The sequence below is a fragment of the Sus scrofa genome, chromosome 17 (assembly GCF_000003025.6).
Source record: "Sus scrofa isolate TJ Tabasco breed Duroc chromosome 17, Sscrofa11.1, whole genome shotgun sequence".
NCBI lineage: Eukaryota > Metazoa > Chordata > Mammalia > Artiodactyla > Suidae > Sus > Sus scrofa.
Window position 1 is genome coordinate 20,382,040 of NC_010459.5, and position 21,843 is coordinate 20,403,882.

At 40.8% G+C, this 21,843-nt stretch overlaps 1 long non-coding RNA gene across 2 annotated transcripts in view; it reads right to left on the reverse strand.

The window, feature by feature from the left end:
- The window catches only part of LOC110257380, a 481,953-nt gene that overhangs the window by 264,078 nt on the left and 196,032 nt on the right, over nucleotides 1-21,843 (reverse strand). For both annotated transcript variants that reach the window (XR_002339930.1, XR_002339931.1), the window contains exon 2: nucleotides 9,897-10,001. This is a non-coding gene — a long non-coding RNA (uncharacterized LOC110257380). The remainder of the gene's footprint in view (nucleotides 1-9,896; nucleotides 10,002-21,843) is intronic.

Here is a 21,843-nt window from a genome sequence, read left to right on the forward strand (position 1 = left end):
TTCTTGATTCCTAAAGCAGTTCTTTGTGGTAGGTCAGCATACTTTGTCAACAAATGGTGTAAGAGCAGAGGAAAGTGAGAAGCTGATGGAGATGGATTACTTTGACTTTCTTTTCATTGTATAATCCATCAGCACAGGAAAATACTTTCTTTGCATTATCCCCACCTGGCTTTGATCATCTTAGTGGAATGTTGGGAGAAATTATGGCCTTTCATGTGTGCCTGTGTATTTGCAATGTTAAAAACAATAAAGAAGCTGCATTAGGGAATTCCCATTGTGGTGCAGCAGAAGCAAATTCAACTAGTAACCATGAGGTCTCGGGTTGGATCTCTGGCCTTGGTCAGTGGGTTAATGATCCGGTGTTGTGGTGAGCTGTGGTGTAGGTCAAAGACTCGGCTCGGATCTGGCATTGCTGTGGCTGTGGTGTACTCTGGCAGCTGTAGCTCTGGTTCAACCCCTAGCCTGGGAACTTCCATATGCTGTGGGTGCAGCCCTAAAAATAAAAAAAAAAATTAAAAAAAAAAAAGAATAAGAAGCAACTTTACAAAGGGGCTAGTTAACCAAAAACCAGGAATATGACTCAAAAGTGAGCTCTATAGGCATGGCAAAGGCAGGACACTTACTCTATTCCTTTCTGGCTTCATTAAAGCAAAATAAATCAGCACCCAAAGAAAAGTCTATTTATTATTCCAGTTCCGAGTCAATGTCCTCACTTTGAAGTCAAGAAAAAAAAGATGCACAGGGAAGTTCAATAACTTGTGCAACATCACACAGGACATTGGATGGAGCCAGGACTGGAAACCTAGTCTCCTAACTTTCCACCAAGTTCTCTCTGGTTTTTTTTTTTTTTTTTTTTTTTTTTTTAGGGCTGTACCCATGGCATATGGAAGTTCCCAGGCTAGGGGTCTAATTGGAGCCTAACTGCTGGCCTACACCACAGCCACAGCAACACTGGATCCAAGCCGTGTCTTCAGCCTATACCATAGCTCATCGAAACACTGGATCCTTCATCCACTAAGCAAGGTCAGGGATTAAGCCCGTGTCCTCATGGACCCTGGTCGGGTTCATTACCACTGAGCCACAACAGGAATTCTTCTCTGTTTTCATATTGCCTCTTAGAAGAACTCCTGGCAGTTCAGTGGTTCACGGATCCAGCTTTGTCACTGCTATAGCTTGGATCACTGCTGTGGCAGCAGGTTCAAGCCCTGGCCCCAGAATTTCTGCATGCTCTGGGCACAGTCAAAAAAAAAAAAAAGAAAGAAAATCCCCTTTGAATCATATTTCCTCCATAAGTTCTGTGGCCACCACAGTTTCTTAATTGGGCTAGTGGTGGCTAGTATGACCAGCCTGCTGGTCAGTAGCTGACAGTCCCGCCTCCACTACATTCGAAATAGGTGTGCTCTCTTGGGTGTCATATTTGTCCTTTATGCAGGTTCAAAGCCAAAGACTGGGATCATTATTGTTTCTCTTGGTTACTTTCAGTGAAACTCACAGAGTAAGAGAAATTTCCTTCTAAGACTCAATTCTAGAGAGTAGGGATTTTGTTCCCTTTTATTTATCAGCTGGATAATTCCCCCAATTTTTATACTGTGGATCTACAATCAATGCAGTTTTCTTACATCCATATTTATCTCATCAAATAGAGAATTTTTTCTATTCATTTGCACAAAGCGGCCATTTTTATATTGGTATGAGGAAGTATGAATTTACAATGAAATGATACACCTTACTAAGAAATAGGAGTTATTAATCCATTTCAGCCTTCTTGTGTGTGTGTGTGTGTGTGTTCATCTACATTTTGAGTTGACTGGTGATGGATTATCTAAAATATGTGCATTTGTAAGATTTCTTTCTGTTAGGCAAATATTGCTTTCTTGTGCCAGTGTGTAGATATAAAGCTGCTCTGAATATCTTGCTAAGGCCAATATAATTAGTTGTAGTACAGAGGAGTTAATGTATCTTAAGAAGTCAGGATAAAATAATTGAAGAACCAGAGACATAAGTTACTAATCACTGGGGAGAAAGGAGAGGGCTTAAAAATTACCGTGCCTGCTATTCTGCATTGAGGGGATTGAATAAGATGATGAGAATGGAAACAGTCTGTAAACTATGACAGGTTATCCATATCCACTACTCATTAAATTACATTTGAAAAATAAATATCAATATTATAAGTTCTTTATCTTTGAATCAGTTGGTTAGCCTTCCCTTACTTGAGCCTGAACTCAAGATTAGCTAGAGAGTATAAATCCTCATAGCACATTGTATCTGTTAGCTATCACCTCAGTAATGCTGCCTAACAACCACAAAATGTCAGCAGCATATGTTTATTTCTCACCCATCTGTGGGGCTCACTTGATATAAGCTGAGCTTGCTCATACATCCACAGTCCAACTTGCTTACTCAGGCATTTCCAGGTTAGCTCTGCTTCATGTGACTCATCCTCCTCCTGGGACAAGCAGGTTAACTTCAGCATATTTTTTATTGCAACAGTAGGGTCTCAAGAGCAAGTAGAAATACATAAATACTTTTTCAAACTTATGCTTATGTCAAGTCAGCAACTATTACAAAGCAAGTCACATGGCTGAGACAAGTGTCAAGGGGTAGGGCCAGTCACCCTGTCCATATGAGAGGGCCCCACAAATTTGCATAGCAAAGAGTATAAATACAAAGAGGGATAAAGATCTGGATCAGATAATGCGATTTACCATACAGCCATGCTATTGAAATCACTAGTAGAAGCAATAATTTAAATGAATATAAGGCAACATGCATGAATCTTAGTCTTTAGTGAAGACTGGAAGAACAGGAAATATAACCCCACATATAAAAATTTAAAATGCATGCACTCAAAGAGTAACACACTACAAAGAGTAAAACAAAAATAAACCCAATAAGCATACTAAAAGAATTGTCTTTGTCCCCAAATGTGAATGAAGGGGGTTATGGCAGAGATACGAGAAGCCATAATTTTTTAAATTAGAGCATGATTGATTTACAATATTGTGTTAATTTCTGACACACAGAAATTATATATATATCCATTCTTTTTATCATTCTATTTTCTATCATGTTATATCCCAAGAGATTGGATATTGTTCCCTGTGCTGTACAGTAGGACCTCATTGCTTATCCATTATAAATACAAGGAACTACATTTTAAAAATCATTGGTATATATACTCTGACCACTAGAGACCTAATTGCAATCAAGATTCACAGCTCATTCATCAATTCTGACTTAGGGCCAATAAAAGACATAGTTCCTGTTCCAAAAGATACTATACGTTTTAGTTATTTTCTTATTTTATTCATGGAAATCAATAACAAATTAGTTTATGTAGGGGTGTTAGACTGTCAGATCATGGTGCATATAAAATGTTTATAAATTGGGTCGAGATTTTTTTCTATTTTAAAGTATTCTACAGTGCTTCACATATTGCAAATTATTTTTCTATTTCTTAGCTCATCTAATCCTCATTAGAAATGCTACGTGATTAGCCAGGTAGCTCATGGGCTTTGAACCCAAGGTTCTGAGCTGCTAAGTTGTGCTTCAAGTGACACAATCACTACTTCTCAAGGTTCTTATTAAAACGGCTCTTCAGAGTCACCCAGCCATAAGAAATATACATATCCGGGTCCCCCTACCAGAAATTCTAAACCAGTAGAACTAGGACAAGTTTTAAAGACTAAACTTCTTTAAGGGATTTTGACATACCGAAAAAGGCAAGAACTCTCAACCCAGACATGCTTTCTTCACAAAGATGTGGTTAATTTGCAAGAGACTGGACACATTTTGTTGGTCTTTTCCATTTTCTCTTTTTTATACCCTTTCAGTTTTCTAGGTCCTTCCAAATTTAGGAATTATTACCTCCTTTTGCTATTTCTCCCCATTTCCCTCTTGCACTAAAGTTTAGTTGATTTTTTTCTGCCCACTTGATTCCTGGAAGATTAAGCAAAGTTATTTTCAGAGGGGAGTAGGGCAAAGATGTTGCTCCCTTGTCATTGAGACAAACTAAAGGACTTATAACATTTCCAGTAACATTTTACGTTGAGCACTTTATACCTTTCAAAGCATGCTTATACTCTACATTTCATTACTTGAATCTACAAACAGGTATGGTATTTTGGTGACCTGGTGAAATAATTCAATTACTGGTCTAGAGAGCTAGGTTATAGCCTTTGCTTTGCAAACAACCAGCTTGGTGACTTGGGATAAGTATAGTGGTTATGACTTGGCCTGTCCATAAATAGCCACTGGTAGATGGATAGTCAGTTTTGCTCTAAGGCTTATTTTGAAAAGATGAATTTGTGTCAATGCAATGGACCTATTGTGTAAGAATTTGAGCATAATATATTTGCAAAGGTAGGAGTTCGTCTTTGAGGAAACACTATGTCAACACAGAAAACTGCACCCAACTCAATTAAACTGCATAGAAGTACACAAAACACATACAGGCATATACCTTAAATATCTACCCTCTACCTTGGTTCACCATATGTGCTTATGAGCCACACCCATCCACACACACATCGACAAGTTACTACTTTCAGATTTCAAAGAACCCTCCTTTCACTCTTCACCTACAACTGTTCTGACATCCCCACCAAAAAGCAAAGTTTAGACTGCTTTCAAAGTAAAGCACCATATTTACTGTAGCACTTAAGTGACAGCAAGTCTCTATTCTAGACCTTTCAGATCTAGTTGCCATTTTACTCTGCAAACGCTGCCATTGTAGCCAAGATTGGGGAATGTGTCTACAAAGCTGAAAGGAAGGCCTGGATCTCTCTGAGCACCTGTCTGCATCTTTGCTGGATCCATTCTTCAGTTATTTATGCTTTAGGAATAAACCAAGGTGAAATGAACATTGAACTTAGTAGACCTCTGGTTGTAGCCATTCTTGGAAACAGGAGCAGTCTCCAAAGGATAGCCTAGTGTCGCCTGCTAGACTTAATTCTTTTTCAAATGAAAGAAGTGGGGACTGGACTTGATTATTTTTCAAATGAAAGAAGTGGGGTAAAGAGTTCCAAAACTTTCCCAGTTTGAGATCACAACTGGCCCCACTGTAGTCACGTGGGGCTTGGTATTAATGCTGAACATGCTGAGATTTAAAGTTTCTTTGAGCATCTCAGTAGCATTGGGGTTACACCCCAATGCACTATGTCAGGAAACAAAGGAAAAAAATAACACTTTATCCCAAGTTAGTGTTTAGTGACTCAGTTACACACAACAAAGGTGGTAAATCTCCATAGCTAAATGGGAGCTTAATGCTTGAAACATCCTCAGGGAATATGGAAAGAAACAAAAGAATAATTGCAAAGACTGATACATGATGACTATGATTATTAATTTTAGTTTCTAAAGTCTGCTATAAGATTGGAAATTAAATTTCTATATTAATCCTCACTCGAAGCTCCAAGGATTATTTGGGTTTTATGAGTTCCTTGTATATTTTACCAGATTAACCCCTTATCAAATACGTAGTTTGCAAATATTTTCTCCATTCCACGGTTGGTCTTTTCAGTTTGTTCATGGTTTCTTTTGCTGAGCAGAAGCTTTTTAGTTTGATGTTGCTCCTCATATTTATCTTTGCTTTTTCTGCCTTTGTTTTTGCTGTCAAATTAAAAAAAAAAAAAAGAGTTCCTACTCTGGCACAGTGAATTAAGAATCTGACTATAGCAGCTTAGAGCAGAGGCACAGATTCAACCCTCAGCCCGGGACAGTGAGTTAAAGGATCCTGCATTGCTGCACAGTGTAGGTTTGCAGCTGCAGCTCAGATTCAGTCCCTGGCCTAGGAACTTCCATGTGCCATGGGTGCAGCCATAAAAAAATAATTTAAAAAATCATTGCTAAAGCTAATATCAAGAAATTCCCTATGTTTTCTTCTAAGACTAATTCTTCTTAGGAGCAAAAAAGACCTGAACACATTACTTCACCTTGAGTTCTTCATTACCCTTAAACTATTCTTAACCACCAACTTCAATGTCCTCTATTCATGTAGATTGTCTGTGATTTTGAGTAGGATACTTTCTATTTTATAGCAGCAACCTACTGAGAAAGAGCTGAGTCCATTCTTTGAGGTAATCAAGGGTTGTATGTCCTGTCACATTGTACAAAAGGGTTTTGCTGAATCCAGGCAGAGATACAGCAATGATCTTCTCAGGGTTTGTAAAACTCTATGGCAGACCTGAGAGTTTAGCAGGCACAAGACTCCAAGAACAGACATGAGGAGAAAACCAACCCTGCACACTCATAAAAGTACTGCAAGAAAAACCAAGAAGCACTTTTCTGGAGTTCCACATTGCCACACTAAATGAGCGACTCCATAGAGACCACGCAAAGTGGACAATGAACAAGCAAGCACCTCCTAATCTTGGGGCAGAAGGTAAAAGCTCAGCTGTTTGGCCACAGAGCAAACTTGGCCGTGTGGCCTGGCCAGGGACATATTTGGACAACCAAGCCCTGGAGGTGATGAGCTGAAAAAAGAAAAAAAAATGTCAGGGGGAAGCCAACATCTCTGCCTTTGGAGTCTGGGCATGATAACTACCAAAACGTTCCGTAATACCAAGTGGGGGGCGGTGGGGGGGAGCCTCCTCCCCAGGGTTTGTTAAACAAGTGAGGTTTTGTCTGAGAGCATAAAAAATCAGCACAGTACAACACATAAAAGGTGACTTTTCTCTCCTTAGGCAAAAATTAATAGAAGGGCTATCTCAAATATAGGTAGAGAGATAGTTTAAGTAAAAATTGGTTCACATATGCAATATTGTTGCCTGCTTTGGTGAACATACCACAAGCATCTGCATGCTCTCATTTCAGAACATCATGTGGCTTTAATTTCTTAACAGGATCTTGAATAATCTTTAGGCCTGCAAACACAGGAAGTAATTTATAATAATATGGTATTTAGATCATGTTCATGCACTTAAGTGCTTTATTTTTATTGGTAAAGTCTGTTAGTGAAAGAGTAATAACTGTGGCATAGTTGGACTTTTCTAGAGATTTTTATCACTTTTATTTGATATATCTCTTCTTACTGTTTATGTAATTTAAAATAGTCACAGATGCACGATAGCCAAGATCTTAATAATAGTAATGAAAACACAGTGTGTAGAGGGCAGGTCCATATAAGTAACACAGGGCCCCAGCTTTCTAAATCAAAGTATCTGACACTTTCAATTTTCAAGAGTAAAGTTTCCTTGGACTTCTCCCACCCAGTGCTGTTGAACCGTCACCATGGCCATAGATATTTTCCTAATCTATGTAAAGCAATTCGTTTACATGTAATAATAGAGTATAATCTATAAGAAATATCCATTTTATTCTGTTATTGAACTAGTAACTACTGCACAGCCATTCTCGTAGCAATTTTCATAAGATTCTTTGATGACTAACCCTCAAATTCTGTTTGAAATGTCCTTCAGAAAAAATACTAATGGCAACCTATCCATCTAACCTTATCTCTCTGGATACCTACTTACCTCTCTATATTTGCTTCATTCATTTTGGTAGATATCAACTTATTTTTCAAATGATAAAGTAATTGAAGGACTCACTGACCATTAAAAGTCGTCAATGGTTCAGGAAGAAATGGAAGAGAACACGTTGAGTTCCACTTCAGGGGATTCAAAAACTGCTCTTTTTTTGGAAAAGTGATCTTTCCATATTGCACTTGTGCTTCTGTCATGACAGGAAGCCTCATTTATCACCAAATTGCGTTCTGCAAGGCCCTGGGCCAGCTATGTCAACTACACACTATTCTTGGCATTCAATTAATGCAGGATCAATTTAACCAAAAAAGCAAACTTATTCTATGGGACATTAAAAAACAAACAAAGAAACAAAAACAGAAGGAAGCCACCAACCATCAGATATGCTTCACCTGGCAGCTCTCCCTCAGCTACTGTTATGGTAGTTCTCTTATTTGAATAACTGAAATTGACTCAGTTATGATACTGTTATGTTCTTTTCTAGTCCTTGTGTTCTCAGCTTTATTGTGGAAGCAGACCTTCCATTAAATGCATCTCTATAATATTCTAAGTATTACCCAGGACATTAGAATTACAAAAATGAATTAGGCTAAATCCCTCCTTTAATTCAAAGAGAAAGATAGGTGAAAAGTAAATTTCATTACCATCTGGTTGGTAGGTTAAACAGAAGCAGACATGGGGGTTACAGGAAACTAGAAGAGTGTGATGTACTTTAATAAGGGAGGTTATGCATGGCTTCCTTAAATAATGGAGGTTGAGTCGGTTCTTAAAGGTTATGTAGGATTGACTCAAGAAGGAAAAAGGAAAAGGAGCAGGCCAGGCAACGCAAGAAAGGCATGGCCTGAGACTGAGGACAGGGATCGTTATATGTAGGTAGTTTAAAACCAGACCATAAAGTTCAGGGCAAGGAGCGACAGCAGATAAAGTCAGGGAGATGATGGCACCTTGCTTCTTGGTACAACTGGAAATGTAGCAATTCTCTTTGGTGTTTCTCTGACTCTCTAATCTGCCTGAGGAGCTCCTAATTCTTACACATTCTTCCCTAATTACTTTCCCAAGGTGAGTTATAAGGTCTTTGGTACTACAGGGCTCTTACAACAGGAGATATCTGGATCTTTTCCTGCTTTCCACATGTCCTTTTTCTTCTCCAAAGGAAGGTGGTCTTCCCAACCCAGCCAGTGACATGGCTCTATTCAGGGGAAGTGCTCCTAATTCTACTACCTAAACAAAATCACATCATTCCTATTACTGCTGTTCCTGCAGGAACTGGCCCAACTATACTCTGAATTGAATAATAGATTCAATTGTGAAAAAAAAATGCATCTATATATTACAGATGTACCCACATCCCCCGCACATCTTTTCCTCCTTTTTCCCCCTCATTATTGGACCATCCACAGAAATTTAGTTGCAAGGACAGGCACTGGAGTGTTATTAATTTTGTGGAGAATTACAAACAACCTGAGAATGAATATATATGTATATATATATAGATAGATAGATTCAATATGTATTCTCATTATATACAATCATTATACATAGATATGCAGACATATAGATTACAAAAAATCACATTTGTAAACTCATAAATATAAGCTCATAAATTCATATTTTTAAAAATTTAAAGCAATTTTTAAAATAATGCATAAATATGAAAATTATTTGTGATATATATTTAGTCAAACAAGTTATACCACAAAACTGCTTTCTCCTAATTTTGTTTCTAGGAAGTGTCACACACACACTTGCATAGATACACTCACATACACCAAAAGCCAAAGACCAGAAAATGGAAACTGTATCCCCAACTTTTGGGGGGCTGTCCGAACTGCTGTATTAGTGATATTTTTGCTTTCTCTTTGTACTTTTCTTATATTTTACAACTTTTTATAATGAATATACAATGTTTACTCACTTTAGTTTGTAAAAATATTGTAAACCTGCAGAAAACGATGGCGAGTAATCTAATTAACAGCCTCTTAACCTTAGGGATACGGCCTGCCATCAACTGAATGACTTGGCCATGGATTTCACAGAAGTATCTTAGAATCCAACACCTCTCACTCAAGGCCAGTTTTCCCTTCCACACTCTGCTCCTTCCCCTTCAATTCTAAGCAACTTATTCTTTAATCACACTTTGTCTTTGTTCTCTTAGATAAGCTCTAGATAGAACAAGAAATTGCTTCAAACTCACCTTCTCATCACAGACAAGTGTCTCCATGCACTTGGCCATGGACTTCACAGGAAGTATCTTAGAATCCAACACCTCTCACTCAAGGCCAGTTTTCCCTTCCACACTCTGCTCCTTCCCCTTCAATTCTAAACAACTTATTCCTTCATCACACTTTGTCTTTGCCTTTGTTCTCTTAGATAAGCTCTAGATAGAACAAGAAATTGCTTCAAACTCACCCTCTCTTCACAGACGAGTATTCCCATGCATTTTTATAGAGGGACGATCAGTTCAAATCTCCTTCTATTCCTAAGCCAAAGTTCTGATATGCTGCAGCCATTCACCTAGAATTTAGATAATCAGAATAGATGAACTATAAATAAATCAATATATAATTAAAATTATTTCAGGAGTTCCTGTCGTGGCGCAGTGGTTAACGAATCCGACTAGGAACCATGAGGTTGCGGGTTCGGTCCCTGCCCTTGCTCAGTGGGTTAACGATCCGGCGTTGCCGTGAGCTGTGGTGTAGGTTGCAGACGTGGCTCGGATCTCACGTTGCTGAGGCTCTGGCGTAGGCCGGTGGCTATGGCTCCGATTCGATCCCTAGCCTGGGAAACCTCCACATGCCGCAGGGGCAGCCCAAGAAATAGCAAAAAAAAAAAAAAAAAAAAAAAGACAAAAAAATTAAAAAATAAAAAAAAATAAATAAATAAAATTATTTTAGATTTCTGGAAAAATGTCACTGGGCTTATAAGAGGGTGGCATCCATCCATATAAAATGAAAGGCACTTAAAAAGTCTTCAATTTGTCCCCACTTCAAAAGGCAAGGGTACACCAAAGTCATTAATTGAAATAACAGATTTATTAACTACAATGATATTTTTTGCCATTCCACATCAAGGCCAAAAGCAATTCAGTTTGGCTTTACATTGGAGCCTGATACATTTTGGGTTATTTTCCTCACACTAAGCTGCTTTGGGCTGTAAACTTTGGAATTAAAGTGACATTTTGTTCTGGAAATACACCAGCAGACGAGAATAGACATGCCACAAAAGGTAGTTTGAGTTGGGATCTTAATTTTCTTTGAACTCAGGCAGATGGAAGCCTCCAGCTTCAGTGTTCTTTGTTTGAAGATTCTCTTTCTGCTTGCCAATGCCCCATCTTGACACCAATTCAGCCACTCTTTGCTAGGGGCCAGCTCTTTCCTTTCTCGGTACTTTCTCTGTTCTAACATCACTTCCTTGAGTCATTTTGTCCCTCTCTATTCCCTGAATCTCTGAACTTTAGGACTGGAAGAAGTGGCAATCAACTAGCCAAAGTTTCCCAATGTTTTCCTAGTTGAGCTCCCTTTAAAAAATATGCATGCCATCCCATTGTTCTACCTGGAAACTCTGCCAGACGCCCTAGCTTCCTTTAGAAAGCTTGGTGTTTCTGACTACTAGACTGCTGCCTCTACCATGCTGCAGGAATTAAAGAGGCAGAGAGAAAAAAAATGGCTTTACTTTCTTTGTAATATGAAAAAGTAATCCCTAGAGGTTGAAAAAATCTTTTTCAAACGATACTTTTAAGCTAATTCTTTTATTTCCAGGAACTAGCCCAACAGTGAAGCTGTTTGTTTTTTTGTTTTGTTTTGTTTTGTTTTTTCTTTCATTCTCAGCTCTGGTCTGTCTCCTTCTCCATAAAGTGAAGGAGTTTAGGCAACTGATCACAAAGGTCCTTATGAACCCAGACATTCTATGATGCTCTTTAATCCAAATTGAACAAGGTCATAGCACTTTTTGGAATTAATCAACTGGTAAAATGTTGTCAGGGAGCCAGTATATTAGGAAAACAATTTGCCTTTTGATCTGTCATTTTTACAAATTAAGTCCCTATTAACCATGGCTATGAAATGACTCATGAAACAGTCAACATTGAGAATCAATACATGACACCCATACACATAGCAAATCTTTCATTACAGTGTGAAGAGCACGTAGCATAGGCATAAGTCACATCGCTCTTTCTAGAGGTCACTACACTCTATCCAATCTCTTCTTATTTAGCCAAAGTTTACCAAGGAAATTTCTCATAGCCAAGCCCATTCTACAGACGAATAAGCTGAGGGCAATCCCACGAGAGCTAAGGATTCAAGCTCACACATCTCTCTGAAGAGTAACATACCCTCCCATGGCCTCCACGCTAGCCAGTTCCTTATCACCAACCAAGATGATACATTGAGGGAAGACAATGTTACCCTTGACCGACCACAGTTTCTTTTCAAAAGAGGTGCATCACATCATGTCAACAACCTTCACAGCACTGAAGGGAGGAAAAGAATCTTAGCATCCATTTAAATGAAATATATGGTCACTAACTGTGGTAGGCAACCTTTAAGACAGCCATCAAGGACTCTTGCCTCCTGGTTGCATGTACTTATGTACTATCCTCCCCATGAGTGTGAGCTGGACTTCTTGACTCACTTCTTGTTTTTTTTTGTTTGTTTGTTTTGTTGTTGTTTTCTTTTTAAGGCTGCACCTATGGCATATGGAAGTTCCCAGGCTAAGGGTCAAATCGGAGCTACAGCTGCCAGTCTAAACCACAGCCATAGCAACTCGAGATCCAAGCCACATCTGCAACCTACACCACAGCTTACAGTAATGCAGGAACTTTAACCCATTGAGCAAGGCCAGGGATCGAACCCGTGTCCTCCTGGATACTAGTTGGGTTCATTATTGCTGAGCCACAGTGGGAAATCCCTTGACTCACTTCTAATGAACAGAATACAGCAGAAGTAGTGGGATGTCAGCTCCAATATAAGGTGACGAAAGGACTGTGGCTTCTGTCCCTCATCTATCTTTCTTTTTCTTTCTTTTTTTCCTTCCTTCCATTCTCTTTCTTTTTTCCTTTCCTTTTCCCCTTCCCTCTCTCCCTCCTTCCTTCGTTCCCTCCCTCCCTTCTTTCTCCCTTTCCTTCCCTTCTCCCCCCTTCCTTCCTTCCTTTCCTTTCCTTTCTCCTTTCCTCCCTCCTTCCCTCCTTCATTCCTTCCATTTCCCCTCCCCCACTTCCCTCCATCCCTCTCCCTGTCTTGGAGCCCTCCCTCCACAGGGTGGGTGACCTTTGAAGAGGCCAATGTGTCAAAGACCTGAGAACTCCAGCAACACCTAGCAAGGACCTCTGCTGTGTCAATGGCCCTGTGAGTGACCTCAGAATCAGATTCTCCCCAAGTTGAGACTGGAGTTGATGGCAGCCTCAGAGAATGCCTTCACCTGCAGCCCATGAAAGACTCTGAACCAGAGGGTAAGTTGTATCTGGATTTCTGACTCATAGAAACTGCAAGATAATAAAAATTTTTAGGTCACTAATTTGGGGGTAATTTGTTATGCAGCAATAAATAACTACACCTCTGCCAAAGTCAGCAGTGTGACCACCCAATTTTACTAGGAATGCCTTGGTCTAGGAGTCCTCTTGATCTAAGAGGAACCGTCACTTACTGCTCTCATATTTGCCATCTTCTTTTCAGCAACAATGGAGCTTTGGGAAGAGTTCACAGCTGTCCCAGTGTACCTCTTCAATCGGAACACCCTGGCACCATCTGCCAGCAGGGAGCTGGCCAGCTCATTGTCAGCTATGGTAACAGAAATCCCATCTCAAGTATTTTTCCCTTCCTCAAACTCATGTTCAAGCAGAGCTTCTGAAATTCCTTTTTGGCAAGTGTTTCTCCTACTGCTTCTTTAGTCAAATAATCACGTTTTCCAAACCATTTGCCCTGGGAGATGTCATGTAGTGCCAGCTGCCCAGCTAGCTTCTCTGGAGCCAGTGCCCACTTAATAGCTGAAATAATTGCCTCGTTCCTTTAGTTTGTTCCTGGCTTCTCGAACAGCATCCACATTTTTTTCCACATTTTAAAAAAATCCAGCTTCTTTCGCCATTTGTCAGCATTTCAAGAATGAAGAAATACCACTTTCCTTGTAAAAATTTTACAGAAGAAAAGGGAAATAATAAAATGATTTCTTGGGAATGCAAAGCCACACAGACCCGGAAGAAGCAAACTCCACTAGTTCTGGAAGAAAATAAAGCAATATTTGAGCATTTTATTAGGATTTTTAACTCTATCTAAACTACTGGACAGCAGAGCTAATGTCGGAGTGTCCAAAAGCCACTACGTTCATTTATATATTTATAAAGTATTTATACTCATCTATTTTCACGTATGGACAGCTACCAGAAGTAAAGCATTTAAGAGTGGAGTTGAAGTGTGACAAGAAGACTGAGGGTTTGGACTCAGAAGAGCAGGGGAAAACCTCACTGCACTGAAGATGTTACTTTAACAATGAATATTTACAGGGGACGGGAGGGGAAGGGAGACTCGCTTTGCTCACTCATCCGATTTTACATAACCTGGGCTGATGTTGACTCAAAAATGTTTAAATTCCTATTCCATGTTGTCTGAATAAAAAAGCATGTTTTCTGTCTTTTTCTACTGACACTGGCCCAAGTTATAGAACACATTAAAACCACGGCAGGATTCAAGGCTATGAGAGCAGCGCAGAAGGCATTGCTACTGGTGTGGTGATCTGACCTTGACAGGAGTTCCTTTCCTAAGATGCTGAACTAGATCTGATAGAGGAAAGTTCAGGTCCACTCCCAAAGGCACTGACTGATTGATGCAGCTTTCCCCATATCTGAATCTGTCTGCATGTTCGAGCAGAGATGGTCCTGGGAAAGAATTAGGAACTCAGACAAATGAAATATACTTGATGACCCCAACATCTCTAAAATCAGTATAAATTTATATAATCTTCTAGTCTCTCCCCAGAATCTTGATGATGGACTGTAAGAGATCAGTCATTTCTTCTTGTCCATTTTCTGCCCTCATCTGTCAGTTGAGAAGTGGTCATTGGAAGGAGGGTATGACTAAAGACTGGACCCCATGGCCACACTAGGCAGGTAGTACTGAATGAATTTAGTAGGAAAAGAAGCTAGTAAGTCATGGGTGTATCACAGATACAGAGAATAATACATTTTGTTTTTGTTTTTTCTGGCCACCCCTGTGGCATAGGGAAGTTCCCAGGCTAAGGATCAAATCAGAGCTGTAGCTGCCAGCCTATGCCACAGCCATAGCAAGGCAAGATCCAAGCAGCATCTGTGACCTATGCTGCAGCTCACAGCAATGCCTGATCTTTAGCCCACTGAGCAAGGCCAGCGATTGAACCTGGATCCTCGTGGAGACTACGTCAGTTTCTTAACCTGCTGAGCCACAATGGGAACCCCGGATTTCATTTTTCTTAATGTCAATCCTTCTTCTAGTATTCTACAGGTTTGTTAGGAATGGGAATTTTCATAAACCTCTCCAAAATAAAATCTGATGTAAAGGATTAGTTTAAATAGAATCAGTCTGCTGTAACAGAGAGGGCTCTAAACTATGACCTGGGAACAGAGGGGTCTGTCAGCCATGCTCCTTGCACTGTGCTACCATGGGTTTCTAAACATATAAAAAATGAAAACCTTCAATAATATGTCTCTGTAGCACAAAGGGTTGGTGTGACAATATCAAAAGTGTTTGGAAAGCTAGGAAGCTATTCAACTGTATGATCACAATATGATTATTTATTATTGTTGTTTGAAAAATGATGTGAGTTAAAGACATACCTCATCATTAATGCTTAGAAGCGACCTACGTAAGTAACAATGGGACAAGCATGGGTTGGTACTTCTAATTCCTATCTATTTAAGAGATTTCCCTTTTATTTCTATTTTCGAGTCTGATGCATTTCCAGGAGCTCAGAAAGGCTCTGACAACATTCTACTCTCGTATGTGTTCTGTACCTTTTTCTCGATGCCTAATAGATAATTCCCAGCCATGCCTTTCATTCCCCAGTGAATGCTGGGCTTCAAAAGCTGTTGCCCCTGGGTGAGATCATGCAGTGACTTAAATCCATTCAAGGTTGGGAAAGAATGAGGGCTACTGCTTCCAGAGAGGTAGTGTTAGTGATGGGTGAGGAAAGAAGAGGACACCAGGGGCAAGGAGGGTTACCCATGCCTGAAGAACTTGGTTGGGTTGATAGAAAACTCATGGCTCTTTTACACAAGAATGTCTTGCTTTAGTTAAACCAGAATTTGACACCAGACCCTCTCTTAGAGGCACTAATATATTTCCATTTCAAGGTCTGAGATAGCAAATAAGACAAATTCAGGGAGTTCCCGTCGTGGCGCAGTGGTTAACGAATCCGACTAGGAACCATGAGGTTGCCAGTTTGATCCCTGGCCTTAGTGGGTTAAGGATCCAGCTTTGCTGTGAGAGCTGTTGTGTCAGTCTCAGACGCGGCTTGGATCCCGCGTTGCTGTGGCTCTGGCACCGGCCAGTGGCTACAGCTCTGATTGGACCCCTAGCCTGGGAACCTCCATATGCCACAGGAGGTGGCCCTAAACAAACAAACAAAAAAAGACAAATTCCATATATGTTATATTAAGGGTTTTGTGACTATCAAGTTTATCCAGAAACCTTTTTTTTTTTTTTTTTTTTTTTTTTTTTTTTTTTTTTTTGCTTTTTAGGGTTGCACCCATGGCATATGGAGATTCCCAGGCTAGGGGTCGAAACAGACCTGCAGCTGCCAGCCTACATCACCACCACAACCACAGTAACTCAAGATCTGAGCCACGCCTTTGATCTACACCACAGCTCATGGCAACCCCAGATCCTTAACCCACCGAGGGAGGCCATGGATTGAACCTGCATCCTCATGGATCCTAGGCAGGTTTGTTAACCACTGAGCCATGAAGGGAACTCCCTGATCCATAAGGCTTCTAACTGAGGGTCTGGTTGTGCAGAATTTTTAACAAATACTGAAAGATCACAAAAGAAAATTAAATTTGAGGAGGTAAAATTTGGCTGATAAAAACAGACTTTTTTTTCATTTGGCTGGGTAGTTAAGAATCCACATTCCAGAAGATCACATGGTCAGATCTGCACTTCTAAACACAGTCAAATTGGATTCTAGTGGAGGATGAACCATCAGCTTTTGCCTTGTAGGGGCTGAAATGGAGCAGGGTCCTGTGGTCCTACCCCCACCCTCCATGGCCTCCACCTGCTTTTTTTCTCTAGAAAAACTTTAGTCAAAGAATAAGTTTAATTGGAAAAGTGAGAAAATACAGAAGCAAAGGAAAACTGTTCAATGAGACCAAATAATAATAGTGAGGTCATTCTGCAAAGTTGAGGACCTTTTAGTTCCTCCTCAAGGGCTATAGATTATATTCTGAGCCATATCCTGTGAGCTGTCTTGTACTGAAACCCCAATCAGGTAGAAGAAGTTAACGACATTGTGACCAGACTGTAGCCATGGCATAAACTGCCACAAGTCCAAGAAATGGCCTCCAGGAAATGGGAACAAATCAACTCTGGAACTGAAGATTAACTGTACTCAATCAAGATGGCACTGATCAGACCGCTTAAGATGACAGTCAGAGTTTGGTTTTTTTCTTTTTAGGGCCACACCTGCAGCATATGGAGGTTCCCAGGGTAGGGGTTGAATCAGAGCAGTTGGTGCTGGCCTACACCACAGCCACAGCAACACCAGATCAGAGCCACTTCTGTGACCCGCACCACAGCTCATGGTAACCCCAGATCCTTAACCCACCAAGCAGGGGCAGGGATCGAACCTGAATCTTCAGGGATATTAGTTGGGTTCATTTCTACTAAGCCACAACAGGAAATCCTGACTGTGCTGTTTCTGCATGTAGCCCCTTCCCTCCACCTATTAAGCTCTTGTCCACTGACTGTCAGAGGCAGGGGACAGGGTTGGGGAGTGGGGGTGGTGGAGGGAGTCAGCCTTTGGACAGGAGTCCACCCTCCCCCTGAGTCTGCTGGCATCCAAAATAAGACAAACTTTCCTTTCTGCCAACTTTGCCTTGTATCCGCTTTAGAGTAGCAAGCAGCACTTTAGGTAACAGGGTCTCAAGAGTTAATTGTAGTGGGAAGGACAACAGGGGCTTGAAATAATCCACACTTTACTAGAGGCAAGCATTTAGGGGCAGGATTGCAACTAACTTTCTCTCTGTCAGACCCTGAGTGATGGAAAATTTTGAATAAAGACAGGAACAAAAGCAGTGGGATTGAGATAATCCCTTTCTACCTGTGAAAGCGCATCTGCGCCTGTCAATCTGGGGTGGTTGCCCAGGTGGCAACTGTAGGGACACCACCCTGGGAGGATTAGATCTAAGTTGCCAGGCAGATCAGATAAACTTCCTCTTTAACAGCTTGAGGCCCAGGCATCACACATCTCATTGGACACAAAGCTCTTCAGGGTGGAACCAAACCCTGGTCTCCCAGGAGGTCCTGGTCTCCCAGGAGGTCCTGACTTCTCTCTCCACATCCTTGGAAGTTACAAGATTTGTTGTTTGGGGGAGATTTGGAGTTGTGTGTGCCCAGCATAGCCTCCTGAGAGGAAGAGGCTGGTTTTCCAGCCCTTCTGCCACTCCCCTTGAAACAGGGCTGCTCTGAAAGGGCCTGAGGATTTACTTCCTGGCTGTAGTTTCAAAGCATAGATGAATGCTTGATTTAGAGCTCCGAGGCTCACATGTCTATTTTATAATTATAAAATAAAGGCAAGTCAAGGAAGCTCTGCCTGCAGAGGAGGTAGGGGTCAGGGGTGGGCTTCACCCCACAGCTCCAAGCCCAAGTGGGGTGGATTTATTCCCATGAGGAAGTGCTTCCCATGAGGAAGTGCTTCCAGAGCACCGGGGATGGGGAAAGCAACATTCCTTCGTTTCTGGTGGGCAATGCATTGGTTTAGGAGGAAAAGTTTGCTGACAGCACAAGTGACTGCCATATTGCCACATTCTGAGAATGTGGGACAAACCTGATTCCGAGGTCTCAGGGGAAGCAGCAAAGAGCTGGGGACAGGAGCCAACAGTACCACTCATGGAACCAAGGTCTCAGACCTTCAAGAACTCACCAGGCGAGCAGATAGAAGTTGTAACTCAAGGGTGGTGTGTCTGCAGGTCCCAGACCCAGAATGAGCTAGCTCAGTGCATTTGATAAAAGCAAGTGAAAATGGAGATTACTGCTTCATTTTCTACATTTTCCTCATAGGTGAGTTGGTGGATGCAAACTGTAACATTTTAAAAGGATGGGCAATGGGCTCCTACTGTATAACACAGGGGACAGCATACAATGGAAATTGAAGAAACACTGTAAGTCAACTATACTTTAATTTTTAAAAAAGTAAAAAAAAAAAAAAATTTTAGGAGTTCTGTCATGACTTAGAAGCTAACGAACCCAACTAGGATCCATGAGGATGCGGGTTTGATCTCTGGCCTCGCTCAGTGGGTTAAGGATCCGGCATTGCCATGAGCTATGGTGTAGACCAGCAGCTACAGCTCCAATTCTACCCTTAGCCTGGAAACTTCTATATGCCATGGGTGTGGCCCTAAAAAGACAAAAAATAAAATAAAATAAAAAGGGCAAGCAAAAGTAACAGAACAGAAAGTAGGGAAGATAAGAGAGTGGGAAAATGAGCAAAAGGTTAGCTTGGTTTAAGTTCCCAAAAGCATGGCTTAAAGCAGGACCTGAGGTGCACTTGATATATTAAGGCTACATCCCCAGGAGAAGAGAAATGAGGGAAGCAGCAAGAGGGAGAGGGATGGGCTGTGATGGCATCTAGCTCATCCTGATCCCATGGGAAGTCTGACACATGAATTGAACCACAAAATTGAGGCAGGAACCCTAGTTCTTTATACCCCACGGTCAGTCAGTCATTAGCTGAGTTTACTGGAGGTGGGGCAAAGGGGTCATAACCTTCAGGCTGGCAGTTTCTGCTAAGGGCAGTTCTCCAGAGACAGGGCAGCTGTGAGCCCTCAGCAGCCAACACTCACAGCAGCTGGCAGATGGGTACACAAGCCAATATCTGGGGGAACACCAACAGCATTCTCTCCTGGGGCCTAATAGACACTCAAAGATTATTCTCATTGCCAGCAAGAGACTATTCATCTTTTTCTTCTATTAATCCGAGCATGAGATGGATTCATATGGGCTAGAGCAACAAGCTCCTAAATATGAATCCCTTGGAAGACTGTTTCTGAATTTCCCAAAGAGCTTTGTAAAAGATACAGCTGCCTAAGGCCTGCCCTCAGAGATTGTGATTCAGGAGATCTGGGATGGGATTTGGCAATCTGCATTTAAAAAAAAAAAATCCCCCTCCCTATAAACTAGCAATTCTACTTCTAAGTGGATACCCAGAGAAGATTCTCCATGTGTACATAAAGAGACAGGTTCAAGGAAGCTTGTTGAAGTATTACTTGTGATAGTGAGAAATAAATAAAAACACCCAGAGTTCCACCAATGGGGAAATGGTGAAATGAATTATGTGTAGTGTCATTCCATAGAATACCATACATCAGTTATTATGAATGAAGTATAACAATGCAGGTGCACACTGACAAATACAGACAGTCTAAGGCTGAATGAAAAAAGCAAGACATAGAAGTTCCCATCATGGCTCAGGGGTAATGAACCTGACTAGTACCCATGAGGACATGGGTTCGATCCCTGCTTCACTTAGTGGGTTAAGGATCCAGTATTGTCATGAGCTATGGTGTAGGTCACAGACGCTACTCGATCCGGTGTTGCTGTGGCTATGGTGTAGGCTGTTACCTACAGCTCCAATTCAACCCCTAGCCTGAGAACTTCCATATGTCACAGGTATGGCCCTAAAAAGACCAAAAAAAAAAAAATAGCAAGACATAGTACAATGAAAACAACATAGTGTGTATAGACAAAAATTTTAAATATATGCATAAAACAGTTATCTATTCTTTACATACGTGTGTATATATAGAACTGTCTCCACTATATCTCTACTATTGAATTTAAATTTTTTAAATACCTTAAAAAGAGATTATATCAAAATGCATATAATCATGTCTTGAAATGCCATCTTATCAGATATGGTTTTCTAGGATATTTTTTCCAATACAGAACAGTCCTTTTTTTCCATCACTCTTCTAAACTTTCCTTGGGCTGTGTATGTGTGTGTGTGCAGTTTATGTATGTGAAAAATTTATCAGCTGTCCATTTTTTTTTCATCTCCTGCACTAAGATATCAGCTCCTAGAGGGCTGGAGTTCTGTTTCTTTAACTTCTGTCTAGAATTGAGTCTGTCCCACAACAGCTTCTCAGTAAATGTCTGCTTAACCATTTGAGTAGCTGAATGAATTATCAATTCTCGTGGTGGACACTTGCTTATTTTACATTATTCCCAAGGATTTTCTGTAATTTTAAAAGTTGTACTTCACCCCCACCCAACTTCCTTGAAAAGCTTCTGGGGCAAATCGCCTGTCCTATGACCATCAGCAAACTTGGGGACCAGAGGTCTGTGGCAGGTGACACACTGGAGAATTCAATGTAACCTCAAGGTATAGCCTCAAGATAACTATGTTGAACCAGTGGAAGAGTTGAGTTTTAAATTTGTTCCTTAGTAGTCAAACAGCTTTAGCTAAAAAGCAAATCAAGCAAATGAAAACACACCCCCTCTATCTCTCTCGTACACACACACAGACACACACACAAAACCAAGAGTTCAGTCAGCGTGGGCCTTAAGATTCCCAAATTAGATGAGCAGATCCAGGCCCTTCTCTCCTCTCTCCTAGTTCTCAGCCAATCTTCTCAGTAAGTGGATCCAGCAATGGAATGAAAGTGATTCTCACTGAGGAAGAGATGACACTGGATGGAAGTGTTTATCACTGAATTATTTAGAATGGATTATTTAAAAGGGGGAAAAAGCATTCTACAGAGCCCCCCTGTATTGGCAGTACTCATGAAGCAGTAAAGGAACATCAAGTCACAACAAAAAGTAAAATGATTTTTGTAGAGCACTTCAAAAAACAAGCTGCTGGTGAAACTCATGAGATTTTCCACAATTCATGGCAGAGATGATTCTGGGTTTACACTTTGTTTGAGATAAAATTCAAGAACTCTGAATATGACCACTCCTCCAACTACTACTCTTTCTTTTTCACTTAAAAGAAAATGGCTTTAGGGAGTTTCCGTTATGGCTCAGCGGGTTAAAAACCTGACACAGTGTCCATGAGGATGCAGGTTTGACCCCTAGGCTCACTTAGTGGGTTAATGATCCAGGGTTGCCAGGAGCTGTGGTGTAGGCCTGCAGCTCTAATCTGACCACTAGCCCAGGAATTTCCATATGCTGCAGGT